The sequence below is a fragment of the Sinocyclocheilus grahami genome, unplaced genomic scaffold, assembly GCF_001515645.1.
Source record: "Sinocyclocheilus grahami isolate Dianchi unplaced genomic scaffold, SAMN03320097.WGS_v1.1 scaffold62.1, whole genome shotgun sequence".
Classification (NCBI taxonomy): domain Eukaryota; kingdom Metazoa; phylum Chordata; class Actinopteri; order Cypriniformes; family Cyprinidae; genus Sinocyclocheilus; species Sinocyclocheilus grahami.
In genome coordinates, this window is record NW_015505241.1 from 811,056 (window position 1) to 827,978 (window position 16,923).

The 16,923-nt window shown below is 37.3% G+C and overlaps 1 pseudogene; it reads right to left on the minus strand.

Moving 5' to 3' along the window:
• Positions 1–15,350: 15,350 nt before the first annotated feature.
• Positions 15,351–16,923, minus strand: part of LOC107584703 (transcriptional enhancer factor TEF-1-like) — a 65,503-nt pseudogene continuing 63,930 nt past the window's right edge.

Sequence of the window (16,923 nt, forward strand, 5' to 3'; positions counted from 1 at the left end):
ATCTCCTCCTCTATTTCTGTTATTCTCCCTCTATGTAGTACTGCAATGTGGGTGCTGAACTCGGAGCTCAAGCCGAGCCTCAGCAAGCCAAGTTCATTTGCCATTAACTATCGGGACTGGATGGGCAGGCGAACTCGTGAAATGTCCAAATAAGGGCAATAAAGTGTTCATGGCAATAAAAGTGTCCAAATAACCATGGTATCTCTGGTGTCCTAGATGTGACAGGAAATCATGAAGGCAGGGAGACACAAGGCACATGCTCCCCTCTTCAGACCAGGGTGCGAGGGATGGCGGCTTCTTTGTAGCAGCTCTGCTTCCCTGGAACTGCTGTGTTTGAGAGGCACCCTGATGGTGATGACGTGCTTCCTGCACTGGGCTACAGGTCCGGTGACTTAGCAGCATGGGGCAATCCTTCCTTGCTCCCCTCTTGGACCTACAAAGACACCACCATGCATGCAAGGGGGAAAGAGGCCAGTTTCTCAAGGAGAAGCATGCTCAGCATTTAACTATGACAAGGTTTTATTCACTTCAGGTGTGCCTCATCACACCCCTCCTCTCTCCCACATGCTCCCATTGGGAACCAGGCGAAGAGGGCAATCTAAGGGATGGGGTGGCCCTGATAATATGGGTAGGTGTCACAGGAGTTTAGGGCTGAACGATTAATTGCATTTGTGATAATATCGTGATATGAAAAAATGCAAATTTTCAACCGCAGAGGCTGCAATTACACTGTCACGTGACACACAAGAGTAAAGAGGTGTGTTCAACTTGAAGATCAATCGGTGTATGACATCAAAGTACAGCGAAAGAAAGCATAAGGAGATGTCTGCTCTCTTATAGCTCTCGCAGTACTTTGATGACGCACCGATCGGTCTAAGCAGCGCTTCTTCAAGTCGAACACATCTAAGCAGTCTTCAGAGGAAGCATCAAGTTGGCACGCTACAGTGTTGCCAAGTCCACGGTTTGCCTCCAAAAACATGATATTTAGCCCCTGGAGTGCGAATCTTAGCAGGGGAGCCCCTCCAAAAAATGTGTATTTGGCGATTTTACCGGTGGACCCCCCTCGAAATGCGACTGGGCTAGTTTTGGGCTAGTTTTGAGTAGCAATTGGGTGGGTTTTATTGTAAAAATAAAACAACCCTGGCATTCTACATATTAAATCGCAATCGCAATATTGGTAAAAAAAAATCGCAATTAGATTATTTTCCAAAATCGTTCAGCCCTACTGGAGTTGTTCTGTCCCTAAGTACAGAATGAGCAATATAGCAACAGTGACGCTTGCTTTAGCAAACACCGCTAATGAGGGTGCTGTGGGCTAGAGTAAAATTTTATGAGATGATAAAGCACATCCACATAAATTAATCTCAAGGAGATGAGTGTTGATAAATAAAAAATGTCTCATTTCACTTCTGCTTCATCATGAGGTTCTTATTTCTTGACAAGACAGAACTTGTCGTTTAGCTCAGCATCAGTGGAGATACTGCATACTGCACAATGGGAGTGGAAGCTAATTTGCAAACAGTCTTATCTCTGCCTCATTGAGCAGGAAAATAAAGGTCTGGCGGTTTCATTTGAGCAGCATACCATCTGTATCTCAACATTCATAATCATCCATTATGATTTGTTTATCTAATGTGCATAGAGATCCCACTGAGTGGAACCAGGTATGCAGCAGGCTCACATTTAGTGTGTTTGTAACCCACCCCCATGTGTGTGGGTTTGTAACCCACCCTGTGTAGTGTCCACAGCTGGCTCCCACTCTCCTCTTCCGCTCCACTTCCTCTACTTCATCCATACAATACGGCCCACCTCAAATACCCTCCCCACACACACACACACTCCGACTACAGCTGCCCTGCAGAGAGAAGGCCACAAGGCACAATGAATGACAGCTTGACCTGCCGTCTCCTCTGTATGCTTCCCTTGAAGCACCTTTACAGCCTGACCCATGAAATTTCATTTGAATGCTGCTCTCCCCCTCGCTGCTCGCCATTAATAACAATCCAAATGGAGGAATGCCGGGTAACTGAGCGAGAGTGTTTGCATATGCCAATTTTACAAATAACAATGTAAAATATTCAATTCAGTATTGCCTGCATATCAATGTTTCCCGAACTGCTATTCACCACCACTGCTGTAGTGACATGAATGTTTGAATGTTTTTCAGTTGTGAGAATTGAATGTGATGAGATCAAAAAGAGCTGAAGTCTAAATTCAAAGTGATGATAAAGAAAGAAATTATCTTTGCTGGCACAGACAGCATGACCACTATGTCTGATTTGCAAACTAATGACTCTTTACGAGTCTTTACATTCTTTAAATGAAACTCATGAGTCAACAGATAGAATCAGTCTAACAAATCCTTCACTGAATGAATCATTGAATCTGTCTGGCTGGTTACTGAGATTAACACCTGACTCATTTCAACGTGACCTGAAAGTTCTGTCATTTCAGTTATGTCTGCCTCAGAATAAATTAAGATGTGCTTTGACTGGTTGTTCATATAAGAATGTGCAGTTGTAAGAAATGCAATGTTTTCTTTTTTTTGTTTTGAGATTAATCAATGTAAAATTAAATTAAAAGAAAATATAAACACAAAAATGAATCACTAAAATATAAAAATGTTACCAAAATGATCAATTTAGGGGGAAGTCTTCAGTAAGTGTATGGCGTTAAAATGTATGGCTCAGATCATTTTTTCTTGGAAGAATTTCATGAGAAATATTTATGTTTATATTGACATGCCTTTTGTAAAAGTTGAGACAAGTAAGATTACTAGGATGTTTTTCTCTGGAAAATTTAAGAAATATGTCATTTTAGTACAAATCTTCAGTTTGATCCCATAGCATATGAGCACTTTTGTGATTTTTCTTTCCTACAGGTATTTAGCACTCTGAGGGTGTAAATGTGCAAATGATGATGTTCAGGTTCACACACTTACACCACCAAAAAGGTTACATTCCTTTCCACTTCATTACACTCAGACTCACAGAACCTGTGTGGGCATCTTTAAATCTGGCACCCCTTACTTAAGATGTGTAAATACTCTAGTGTCCTCTGAAAGCAAGAGTACTAAAAGGTGAGCACAAGCATTTACGCATTTCCAAAAAAGAAGAAAAAAATGATTTAACACCTAATATTCATTAAATGATTTGTAAAGTGGAACAGTACAACAATGTAACAACAATGGACACAACCTTTTCAAAAAACAATTTCTTATATGAAGATGTATTTCATATAGCCTAATCTGACTGAATATGAATTTTGTGGTGAAAAACTAAGCTGTCACTAGGTCACCATTAGGTATTATAGGCACAGATATGTACCTTTAAAATACTAAAAGGCACCATTTAGAGGTAAATAAGGTACAACGATATACCTTTTGAAAAAAATACTGTCCAAATGACAGCTTTTGTGCATAGTGTTTGTAACTTTTTTTTCTGAGAGTGCATGTAAGTATTGCTCAATATGTCAAACTTGACAGATTGACAGATATTTAGCTGGCACAAACACTATATGCAATTATGTCAACTGCAATCAAGTAATTAAAGTGTATTGTGAAATTAGAACGTACTGTATACATGGGAAACTGAACATTGACCATTTACACCATTGTCCAGACAAAAAGAGATACAGTATTTCGAGAATTACCTAAGCTGTTGTCCATAGTATAGAAGCCAAAACTGTCTGGTTACCAGCATTCTTCAAAAAAACTTTAGTATTCTGCAGAAGAAAGAAAGTCATACAAGTATGGAAATACATGAGGTGAACGATTCCTACAAATGTAATTTCAACCATTACTGTCTCTCATATAACACTATATTAATATTTATTTATTTAGTCATTTAGCAGATGCTTTAATCCAAAGCGACTTACAAATGAGGACAACAGAAGCAATCACTTGTAGTATTAAAACAACTAAAAACAGATCCAAAACTAAAAGCTAAAACGTTATAAATACTACTTATACTCATGGAGTCGCACGGTAGAGTCGATGGTCTTTACACTCTTCGGTCTTCACACGAGGAGGCCGTCACGCGACGGCTGCCGCGGTAAACTAAGCTTTTTTATACCCGTCTAACAAAATACTAAATTAATTCAGCTGGACACACTTTCCTTATTTTTTCACAACAAATGGCCAAGCAAGCGCAGACACTGACAAGATACGCGATACCGAACGAGACCAAACACGATATCAGCACGTCTCCACACAGTAAACAAAACAAGCGTTTCCTAGCAATGACAACTGCACTAAACACTAATGAGACAAGTAAATGCACTTACTAAATAATATTCACATAATAGCCACAAAAACTTGTTTGTAAATACTTCCGCAGCAGTTACACCGACAATTACCTTTGAAAAACAGCTGAGGTGAACATTTTCTTCGGTTATGTCACCAAGCAGATTTACTACAACCTAATCGTATTGCACAAAGGTGAAGCACAAAGGCCTCCAGCATCACAGAGTGAATGAATGTGCCCTCAGGCTTATGTTTCAGGAAGAAAACCACTGGCACTTGAAACTGGTTGAACGGTGTGTGCTCAAGTGTATGTTGGCGCACAGGTGTTTGTACCTCACGCACCACGGGACGGATCAACAATATGTCCGCTTGTCAGAGTTTCGCAATTTGCCTCAACAAATACAACGGTATCTAGCCAGATGAGGCCTCTGTGCCAGTTCCTCTGTGGCATGAGGGCTTGATGGTTTTATCTTTAACTGCACTCCTCCCTGCTGCAGTTTAACAGCACTTGACTTTAGAACGCTCACACTGTACTGCCAATGATTCCCTCACAGACATTAATGAGGAATTTACAGCCTGTACCATCTTCTGTTTGGGCCATATATGCTACAAATACCTGTACTGATTGAGTTTGATTGGTTGTGATGGATGGATACATCTAATTAAACTTTTATGAGTATTTTTGTGAAACCCTTTTTGGAAACCCTGGTGAAAAAAAAGTACACTGTAGCACGCTTTTAAAAAAAGGACATATGGAAATAATACACTTTAAAAGATTATGCATAAGTGCAAAATGGATGTAGTTTTTAGACACTTACATGCATGTTCTTTACAATTAAATGAAAATGTATTATAGTTTGAATTTATAGTAAATGCAGTTTTTTCATCTTTATATATAATTTCTGTTGTTGTTGACATTATTGATTTAAAATGTGCTTTATTTATTTGACTCTGACCCTGTCAAAACTGAACCTGGGGTCTTGCCTGTTTCTGGGGTCTTTTGTGTCCTGGAATGCCTGAGATGTGAGCACGTGAGAGGAGGTTGTCTGGGTGCGTTATGTAAATGTCCTGCTTTCACAATGGCTGGCATCTGTGAAAACATGTGTAAAATATGTAGCTCACCTCCCCAATTGTGCTCTGCCTGCTTTTCCTCTGGGACGGAGGATTGCATAATGCTTTATGCCACCAGCAACTCGCCTCCCCAGTTCACACAACCCTCACAATTATTTAACAACGCACGTTTCCTTTCTTTACCTTGCAGTCTGAACAATATTTAGAGCTTTGTAATTATACAAGCAGTGAAACATCTGTGTTCTTCAACATTCCTCTATTAAGCATCAGGAAAAAAGAGTTACATGATGTGTCAGGTGCAGATGTGATTGTTTTATAACACCTAATACTCCTATTAAAATCCACCCTAAGCTCATGAACACAGATCTGACATTTTTCACTGAACGCAGACAAATAATGAGCATTATTTTCACTCTACAACACTGCTGGAAAAGTTGTGATTTATCGCGGAATGTTGCCTCATACACTTTTGTGTTGTGTGAATTTATGTTGTTAACATGCTGGTGAATCTCACAAAATAATGATAATAACAAAAAGGACCATTATTATTATTATTATTATTATGAGAATTAAGCCCATTTCTCTCAGCATTAGAGTAAAAACAATTATTATAAAAAAAATGTATTATGATTATTTAAATCAGCATATAATGAAAAAAAACTCCTTTAAAACAGCATTATACTATATATTGTATTATAGATTTGTTCATTAATTTTTTGTTGTTTTGTGAGATGATGATGTGTTTCAAAATCAATAAATGAAGCATTCTTCAGTATTTCAGTTTATAAGACAACATTGTGTTATGGTAGATTCTCATATTACACATATTTTACATGGTCGCCGTGATTTTGCCAAGTAAGACATGTTCCTGGATCAACATCTTTTGATGATCCTGGATCAACATTAATGTCCAAAAATATAGACTTAACTCAATCCCTACCCCTAAACCTAACCTTACCCATAATGTATTCCTAAAATCAGCGGGAAATGATAGCTCATTAATAAGAGTGTAGAAGCACCTAATCCTGATTGTAAGCCTAAAACAGATATTTCCTGAGGTTGCAAGTTTGAATCTCAGGTCCGGCAGGGATTGTAGGTGGGGGGGAGTGAATGTACTCTCTTCCACCTTCAATACCACGATCAAGGTGCCCTTGAGCAAGGCACCGAACCCCCAACAGCTGCCCACTGCTCCAGGTGTTCATGGTGTGTGTGAACACTGTGTGTGTGTGTGTGTGTGTGTGTGTGTGTGTAAGGATGTCGATCCAGGAACATGTTGTAATTGTGAAATCACGCTCACCATTTTACATATGTACATTTCTAAATACATGGATTCTCTATTAAACAAAAACAGTTTATTGAAAAAACAAAACAAAACAAATATATATATATATATATATATATATATTGTTTGGTGATGCACAGAAATCACAGAATTCAGCTTTAAATAGCTAATTGTAATGCATAAACCATACTGTAATGCAAAACTGATATGCAAAGCACAGCCTTCATAATGTTGGAAATGATGCCACATGCAGAAAAATCCAACCACCTAGATTTCAATCCTGAATGTTTTTCTCAAAATAACAGTGCTATGATCACAAATACATGTATGAAGTTAACACTGATTATTGGAAGCTTATTTCTGCCACGGAACAAAAACGTAAAAAAGATGACTGTGACTTTTTATCTCACAATTCTTACTTTTTTCTCACAATTGCAAGCTTACATCTTTGCAATTTTGACTTTGTCTTCAGAATTCTTTTTCAGAGTTCACATCAAGAACTTCTGACTTTTTTCTGATTTTTCATAAATAATTTTGAATTTACATCTCACAAATCAGACTTCTCATCATTTTTCATCTCACAATTAATGACGTTTTCTCTCAATTCTGAGCTTACACCAAGAAATTTTGACTTGACTCATAAGAATTCTTAGAACTTCTTCGATTTTTTTGGTTTTCAATTCCATACTTTGCTATTTTTATTCTTTTTATTCAATGGCGGAAAAAAAGCTAACATATATTCTTATAGACATCAACATGAAAAAAACCTAAAGAGTAAGAATGCTTGGTAAGTGCATAGTTATGTTCTTAATGTGATTTGATAATGTAATTTCATTTTGATTTGCAGGAAAGTTCCTTTTTTTAACTTTCCAAGCACTCCTCTTTGCATCCGCTTTATGCTTGTTTACTGTATGCAAATGCAAAATGTGTTAAATTAAGACATACATTGTTCATTTGAACTATCCAGCAAGGGATAACATGAAAGTAGGTTGTTGTTGTCGTTGTTTTTTACACCAAAGATTCGCAGATGGGGAGACGCCTCGTTTTTCACCAACACAAACCGGACGTTTTCTTGTTCCTCTCCCCACGCGCTCCACAGTCGCAGTATCTTGGTTTTGTTCGGTAAAATCCGCTCAAATCCTCTCCATTTCTCCACGACGCAGTAGGACTGAGGAGAGCCTGAGAGCGAGACGCGCTGCTCCAGGTTCTGCTCCTCCAGTAAAACCCGGATCACCTCCGCGCAGGTCGTGCGCTTCGACAAACCCGACACGAGCTTCTCTTCGCGACAAACCCACACTGAAATTTTATTCTCCTCTGCCTCCATCTCTCAGACTGATCCCAGCAAGTCTGTAAAAGTTTCCTGGTGCAGGGAATTATGCAGGTGACCAATATGGCAAAAAGAGAAATAGTCTAATATGGGTTAATCCTCAGTAATAAAGATAAATCAGATTCGGCCCGTATGAGAATTGAAGAGTTCGTCATAGTCCCGTGTTGGCAGGTTTGGTGTGTGTGCCTCGGTCTCTGTGAGTGAGTGAGTGAGTGAGTGAGCGCAGACGGGACAGCACTGCTGCTGCTGCGAGTACACTACACTGATCACGTGACCTACAACGCTGCCACACTCTCTATAGATCTTGTATGATACCTGTTGTATGCACTTCTGTTTAGAAATAATTATTTAATGTTATTTTGAAATAAAATCTATTTCAAGTGTTTAGTATAAACGGGAAAAAAAAAGTTCTAATGTTGTTTTGTTTGTCTGCTTAATAAATAAATAAACAAAAATAAAAAGAAGGTGATAATAAAATACATTTTTTTATTTTAAATATTGAATAATGATAATCTCCATCATCATCCATCCATCCATCCATCCATGAAAACAAGAACAAGGACCTGATAAGTTGTTTTGGTTGTCTACACAAAAAATGACAATGATAATTAAACTCACTAAATTCATGACACAGAAAATCATCTCATCTGTATTACATACATAATATTGTCTTTTATGGGTTTAATTTAGCACTGTCAAATGATTAATCGCGATTAATCGCATCCAATATAAAAGTTTTTGTTTATACACAATATATGTGTGTATACTGTGTATATTTATTTTGTATGTATATATACAGTGGTGTGAAAAAGTGTTGGCCCCCTTCCTGATTTCTTATTTTTTTGCATGTTTGTCACACTTTAATGTTTCAGATCATCAAACAAAATTTAAATATTACACAAAGATAATGCAAGTAAATACAAAAGGCAGTTTTTAAATGATGATTTCATTTATTAAGGGAAAAAAGCTGTCCAAACCTACGTGGCCCTACGTGAAAAATCAATTGCCCCCTCCTGTTAAATCATGAAAGAACTGTGATTAACGACTCATCCAAGAGGTCATTAAAGGACCCAGAACAACATCTAAAGAACTGCAGGCATCACTTGCCTCAATTAAGGTCAGTGTTCATGATTCAACAATAAGAAAGAGACTGGGCAAAAGAGAGTTCCAAGGCAAAAGACACTGCTGACCAAAAATAACACAAAGGCTCGTCTCTCATTTGCCAAAAAATATCTTGATTATCCCCAAGACTTTTGGGCAAATATTCTGCAGGCAGGCTTGGACAGCTTTTTTCCCTTAATAAAATAAATAATCATTTAAAAACTGCATTTTGTATTTACTTGCATTATCTTTGTGTAATATTAAAATTTGTTTGATGATCTGAATCTTTTAAGTGTGACAAATGTGCAAAAAATTAAAAAAACATGATGGGGCAAACACTTTTTCACACCACTGTATATATATATATATAAAGACACACATACAGTATATATTTTGAAAATATAATACATGTTCATATTTATATTCATATAATTTATATTATATATAAATATATTTAATATATAAATATACCATATTTTTCTTAAATAAATACATGCATGTGTATGTGTTTATATATACATAATAAATATACACAGTACACACACACATATATTGCGTAAACAAAAACTTTTATTTCGGATGCGATTAGTCGCGATTAATCGTTTGACAGCACTAATATCAATTTTATTTCTTTATTTATTATCTTTTTTTTTTTAATAAAGGAACAAACAAATGCCATGATACGCTTTTTACACAAACGTTCTCATGACGTGTTTTTATTTGTTTGTTTGTTTATTTGCAATGCTTCAAAAATGTTTACAAACAAACAAGGTATACAGTTAAATCACTAATGACAAATCCTCTCCCTCTGGTGGAGCACATATATAAAATAGATAACTTTTTTTTTAAAGGAAAACAAATTAATGAATAAAATATAAATAATTAGATACATAAAAAATACGTTATCTGGATATAATTCCAGATTTGTGTATTTATGTTGCAATGACCAATATTGTCTTGCACTAAACCCTGTGGATGCAACGTTGCACAAAAGAAAAACTTCTCAGGCTACTAGATGTGTTATGTACAGTCAGACTTTTATTTTGTCAGCAAAAGTGAAAAACAGGATGCTTACAGAGACAAAATCAGTAGTACTTTGCTGGTCATGTGATATCAGTATGTCAGCCCCCTATAAGGCACCCCTCCATGTACAATAAATCATCTATTATCAGGCGACTGATATGACTAGAATCATCTCACATGAGTGGATATGATTAAAAGCATGTTTTTCAAAAGCACTATTCACCTTTAACCTGAGTGCATCTTTAACCTGGTGTTTCCAAGACAACAGAAAGTAGCCTCTCCCAACCCACAGTCAAATGGAACTGCCCTCTGAACAGAGTCCACTGCTTAACACGCCTGAAACACACCTTGTGGTGGACACAGTATGACTGAAGGTATTTTAATAATAGTGTTTTTGTGTTGTTTTAGTTTTGAAAGCCAGAATTAAGTAGATTTACTTCTTCAAGCTTAGGGTATAAAGGTGCTTCATTGGGAGTATTGCATGTTATTCAGAAATTGTGCATCACAAATCAAACACTTATGCTTATTTGCACTAATTATTAATATAGAGTTTATATGCTATTTTATGGTAAAAAAAAAAATCTAATTGCATGGTCAAAACAGATCCAATTTAGGTTAAAACACCATAATCCTTGAAATTAATATCAGTGTAAAAGCACGGTTTCAATCAGTCACTAAAACAAAGGGATATGCAATTATGGCACAGTCCATCTCTCTCTATTAAATGAATTATATTTTTCGTTTATTCTGTTTTGCTTTTTAACTTAAAAAAAAAAGAAAAAAAAAAGCAATTGAGTAATAAAAAGCTTTAATTTAGGAATTCATGGTTCACCACTTCCTGAGAATAATCCTGCAGTGACCCCTGCTGTTCACCTTCATTAATGCAACATTCACAAATAATCAGTGCTATTACTGTACGAGAGGATCGACATTGCCAATAAACTATAAATATTAAAGGATCAGTCCGCCTAAGAATAAAAAATTGCTGAAAATTGACTCACCCTCAGTTTGTGAGTTTGACTCTTCATTTGAACAGATTTGGAGAAATTTTGCATTATACCACTTGCTTACCAGTGGAGCCTCTACAGCAGTGGTGCCCAACCCTGTTCCTGGAGATCTACCTTCCTGCAGAGTTCAGTTCCAACCCTGCTTCAGTACACCTACCTGCCTGTAATTATCAAATCCTCCTGAAGATCTTAAGCTGGTTAAGCAGTGTTTGATCAGGGTTGGAGCTGAACTTTGCAGGAAGGTAGATCTCCAGGAACAGGGTTGGGCACCACTACTCTATGGTGAATGGGTGCCATCAGAATGAGAGTTCAAAATCTAACAATATATTTATTTAGAACAGTTTTAGTGCTTCTCAACTGTGTTTAATCTGTGCATATTTTTCTTCTGGTTTGGATGAGACCATTTTTTCACTGAAGAAAGCAATATTGTTGATAGAGGACTCATATTTAGCCATAAGCAACAGTTTGAAATTTAAAAATGTCTTAAGGATGAATTTGTTTATTACAAACATGCAGCTTTTCACTTAACAAGCCATTAATTGATGGACTGGAGTGGTGTGGATTACTTGTGGATTATTGTGATGATTTTATCAGCTGTTTGACCGCTCATTCTGACGGCACCCATTCACTGCAGAGGACCCGCTGGTGAGCAAGTGATGTAAAATCTGTTTTTTTAATGTAAGTTTTTCCAACTTTAATGGCCTGACGGTGAATACAAGACATTTTTATTTTTGGGTGAACTGTAATTTAAAACTTGTGACGAAATTATGCATTAAAATGGTACAGTATGTTAAGTATTGCATACAATTGAGGACACACTATTAAACAGCTGTACTAGAGTAAAAAAGAAAAAAGGTAATTGCGACTTTTTATCTCACAATTCTGACTTTCTTATAATTGCGTGATACAAACTCTAACATTCTTGCAGATACATTCTTGCGAGTTTATATCACGCAATTCTGAATTTATTTTAGAATTGCGAGTTTATATCTCACAATTCTGTGAAAAAAATGTCAGAATTGTGAGATAAAAAGTCGCAATAACCTTTATTTTTTATTCAGACTTTTTTTCCAAAAATGCAAGCCATTGGTTACCAAAACTGTTTGGTGACCATCATTCTGGTGCTCTCAAGAAGAAAGTCAGTCGGTCATACAGGTTTGGAATAAATGAACTATCCTTTTCAATGAAACCTGAAGAAAACAACACATGACCAGACAAGCCGTTTTAATTACTTATTTTATTCAATATTGTATACATACAAAGTATCTAGAAAGCTACAAAATATCTACCACTTTATCAAGAAGGCATCAAAATGTTACGGAGCAAAGACAAGACCATATGCGATAAAGAACACACACATAATAGTTTTTTTCTTTTCTCTCTCAGCCTTGCTCCAATGCTTTTTTCCATCATCAGGGATATTAAAAGATATCACACCTTTGTACCAAGAAAAGCCAGAATATATAATTTTATACAAAGCACCTTTTTACAAAAAAAAAAAATCTCTGCACAAACCCAATATCTTTTTATGATACTATCTGAACTAGAGAAAAGTTCACTTTTAAAGCCAACATCTTAAATGGTAATGAACATAGGAGGTACCAGTACCTACACATAGACAAAATACAAACATAGATCAAAAAACAGAAGCTAAACTGCCGACATACTGTAGAGTCCGGATTCCGCTCGAATCCTTGCTTAGTGTCCGATACTAGCAAAACAATGACCGTTTAACATTCATCATATTAAAGGCATTAGTTCTCAGATCGCTAGAGAAGTAAAGGGGACTGTTAAGGAGGTACTGACAGTGCAGCAGTAACAGTATCACCACCCGAATGGGCTCCGAATATACTGACGTCGTCACAAAACCATCGCGTACATGTAAAACAATACAGGAAGATCTCTATATGAAACGTGAACAAGAACGAAGGGCGAAGGTAGGCCCTATGGCAAACACGAAACAATCAACATCGTCTGCCGTTTTGATATCGCGCGTACTTAACTCCACAGTTTACTTGAAGCGCTACAACATAGGCCTACACAGCTGGAAATCTAACTTAGTCTCTCACGCTTTGAGGGTTCGATCCACTTAAATGAACAACATGAATAAATTATGCAGTGAAGATGATATGGTTTGGTGAAGCCAGCTTTGTCCGTAAAGGACTTACATGTGACTCTGCGGTTAATATCCTTATATTTAAGGTCTGAGGAGCAACACACCTTGACGTCACTTGATATATAGTTTCTATATTCAAAATGAGACTGGAATGGAATGGCTTGAAAAAAGTAAAAGCAAACACCATTCAGCAATCAATCTCCACAGTGCTGTGAGGTTTTCCGCTTTTATAATTCGATTATGCACTAGAAAAGTAGGATATGTCAAATAAATCTCTCACAGAATGGAACCGAAGTTCATATTTCGAAAGAAAAAAACAATGACAGTTTGCCACATCCACCAAATCAAATGCTGATAGAAGTTTGCTATTCATCATTATTACATAACTTTATTTCAGAACATATCCACTCACCAGCCCATGTTGATTTTTCTATAAAATTCTTATGAAGGCAATGTGGTGAATATTTGACCTACATCCACTTTTTTTGGTTTTTGATCATCTTAAGAACGCAAAAAAACATCAGTCTTTTCTAAGCTGGAAAAATCGGAACCAAAGGCACTTTCATGCTACAGTGCAGAAAATTAAGAGGAGCTCAATGCGTCTCCTTCAACTTTTTGGTCTTTTCGGATAAGAAAGGCAAGATCTGTATGTCTAAATATGTCTTCTGTCTCTGAGAGTGAAAGGTCAACCGCATGGCCAGTGCTCTTTTATAAAGATGACACGTAGGATCTTAAGGTGCGGTCACTTTTGCGAAACTGTGGCAAAATGTTCATTGTTTATTATCAACAGCGTAGCGATGTGTAAAGCACAGCTCACACAGAAGTCACTTTCAAACCAAGCATTTCTCAGCTGGTCAGTGTGGCGAACTCACTTGAAACAACTTAAAAATGAGCGAAATTTCTGCCTTAACGCAAAACTCCTAATTGCACAAATTCCTATTGGAATGACTGATTTATCTGCCTAGCAACAGTAAATGTGACCGCACCTTTAGTGTTACTTTTTCCCGAAAAACGACTGCGCTCATCCACGTTCGCTTCATACACTAAGGCACTGTGCTGTATATTGTTACACTTTGGCAGGTTTGTACTGTACAATTCCTACAACGTGACAATAACAAGAAAGTCTTCCAGCTTAGGAAAGAGGTCACAGCTTTAGTGGCATCTTTTGGAGTTCACACAACCATTATTAAGGCTTGCAGTCGTAGAAATCGATTAGGCCACAGAGACATGGGCTGTGTGGGGATGTCAAAGGCAGCGAGGAACTCTGGGACAGATTCTTACAGAGGATGAAGGAGTGCTCCGTGACGTACGGGTGTACAGCACGTTCAGGGATGGGCTTCATGAAAAGTGTGGCTTTCCCAGCGGCAAACACGCTCTAAGGCTTGTCCGACAAGTGGATCCAAGTGCTCGGGTCAATCTGATGGATAATCCATCAAGCCCTGGTAGTTAATGCAGTGCTTTTTGTTTCTAGAGTTACCTTTTACACAAGCAGGAGGCGTTTAGCTGTACAGTCAACAGTAAGGGGTCGATTCTCTGCGTTTTCTTATTGCAGGTGACGACACATGACAACAGACACAGGTTGGTATAAACATCTCATATCACAGTGCTGTAATTCCTCAACGAAAAAGAATAAAGTAGTGTGTACAAAGTAATTCTTTTCAAGGGCTGGGCTTCAGAATTCCCTGAATTCTCGGAATGTTCGGAATGCAGGAACGTTTTGTTTTCCGATGGCCACTTTTTTTTTTTTAAACACCTACAGTAGCTTTCTTTTTAATAAATCAATGTTACAGAATGAAATTTCTCAAATACTTTTTCTTTGGGAAAAATACCTACGTATGTGAGAATGTATATACATCTGTACAGTGTACATCTACATCCTATTCACACACACATTTGTGACCCAGGACCACAAAACCAGTCATAAGGGTAAATTTTTTGAAATTGAGATTTATACATCATCTGAAAGCTGAATAAATAAGCTTTCCATTTATGTATGGTTTGTTAGGATAGGACAGGAGATACAGCTATTTGAAAATCTGGAATCTGAGGGTGCAAAAAAAATGTACAGTAGTAAATTTACAAAATATCTTCATGGAACATAATCTTTACTTAATATCCTAATGATTTTTGGCATAAAAGAAAAATGTATAATTTTGACCCATACAATGTATTGTTGGCTATTGCTACAAATATACCTGTGCTACTTATGACTGGTTTTGTGTTCCAGGGTCACATTTATGGCTGCACCCATAACGCTTTCAGATGTGGACGCTTTCGAGATAAAAAAATCGAAATGAGGTCGTTTTCAGATTCATTCTAACTCAACCTAACCTTTAAGTTGAATTATACTGTCACTTTATATGTATAGTTTATGAATGAATGTTGATTCGGCATTCTTTGACATTCTTTCCTGTATTAAAACATAATACAACTGTACCGCGATTTACAGCTGCAGTTAAACGTCAAACACATATTAATAAAGAAAAAAAATATATATATATATATAATTATAAGCATCACCCAAATGTGACGGAAAATCATCTTGAGTGAGTGTTGAGCTAGAGGCACTGCCACTGTACTGAGGTTCAGAGTCTGTGTGAAAGAGCTGCTTCATTCCTTCACTAGTCTGTAGATGTGATGCTGGGCTCCGTGCTCGCTGTTTGACACTTCGAACACACAGGCCATGCACAGCAGGGTCTCCTGTGTGTCTCTGTTTGTTACCACCTGAAACAGAGAGAGAGAGAGAGAGAGAGAGAGATCATATCCTGGATCCAGGTCATATTTTCACTAAATGTTTAGAAAAATTAAGCCTACCATCCATCAGTTCCTATATTGCAAAAAACATCATTCATAGTGATACCACACTACCGCTCAAAAGATTTATTTATATTTGTATTTATTTATAAAGTTACAAAATGTCTTTTGTAACATTAGTTATATTATATAATATATATATATATATATATATTTTATAATATATAATTAAATAGTTATTTTAGATTTCACAGTCTTACTGTACTTAACTGTAAAAAAGAAGAAAAAACCTACAGACGCCAAACTCTTAAATGGTAGTTTACACCATGGTAATCTCTGTCAAACTATCATTACCTAGGCTGACCTAAAATAAAACATTACAATAAATGTATTCATAATTTATTTAAAAACACACACAGAGCACAGTGATTCCCCTTCAGGAACTCGAGCTGCGTTGAAACGCTACGGGAACGCCTCCAGCGTGACCACGCTCTGAATCACGTGTAATCAGTCCAATGGATGGGCGAGACGTCACGGGTGGGGTGACGTAGCGACCAGGAAGCATAAAAGCACGTGCGGTGAAACCGGTGTCAGCTTTCTGTCATTCAGCAAGCGCTCTGTGTGTGTGTCAGTCTGATATGTTTGTGAGTCTTATTTAGTGTAGTTTGTCAAGCGAAATCATGTCAAAGCACAAGATATAACCAAACACCTCAAGGGTGAGGGCAGGCAGCGTTTCAGGCTGTGTGTTCCTCCCTGCCCGCGTTACATTATGGGTGGGGATACACAGAGTTTGTTGTCTGCTTGGGAGCGAAGCACGCAGAGTCAGCTCTCAAGGGAGCTGACTGCCTGCATTGCAAGCGTTTGTTACTGCCTTGCTTCGCTCTCAGAGGTCTCTCTTTGAGGAGGGAGCTTTCACTAGCGTTTCTCACGGTGCCGGCCCCGCTTTCGAGATTTATACGGAGGGCGTCGAAGAGCTCACCAGTTGCACAAGCATCAGTT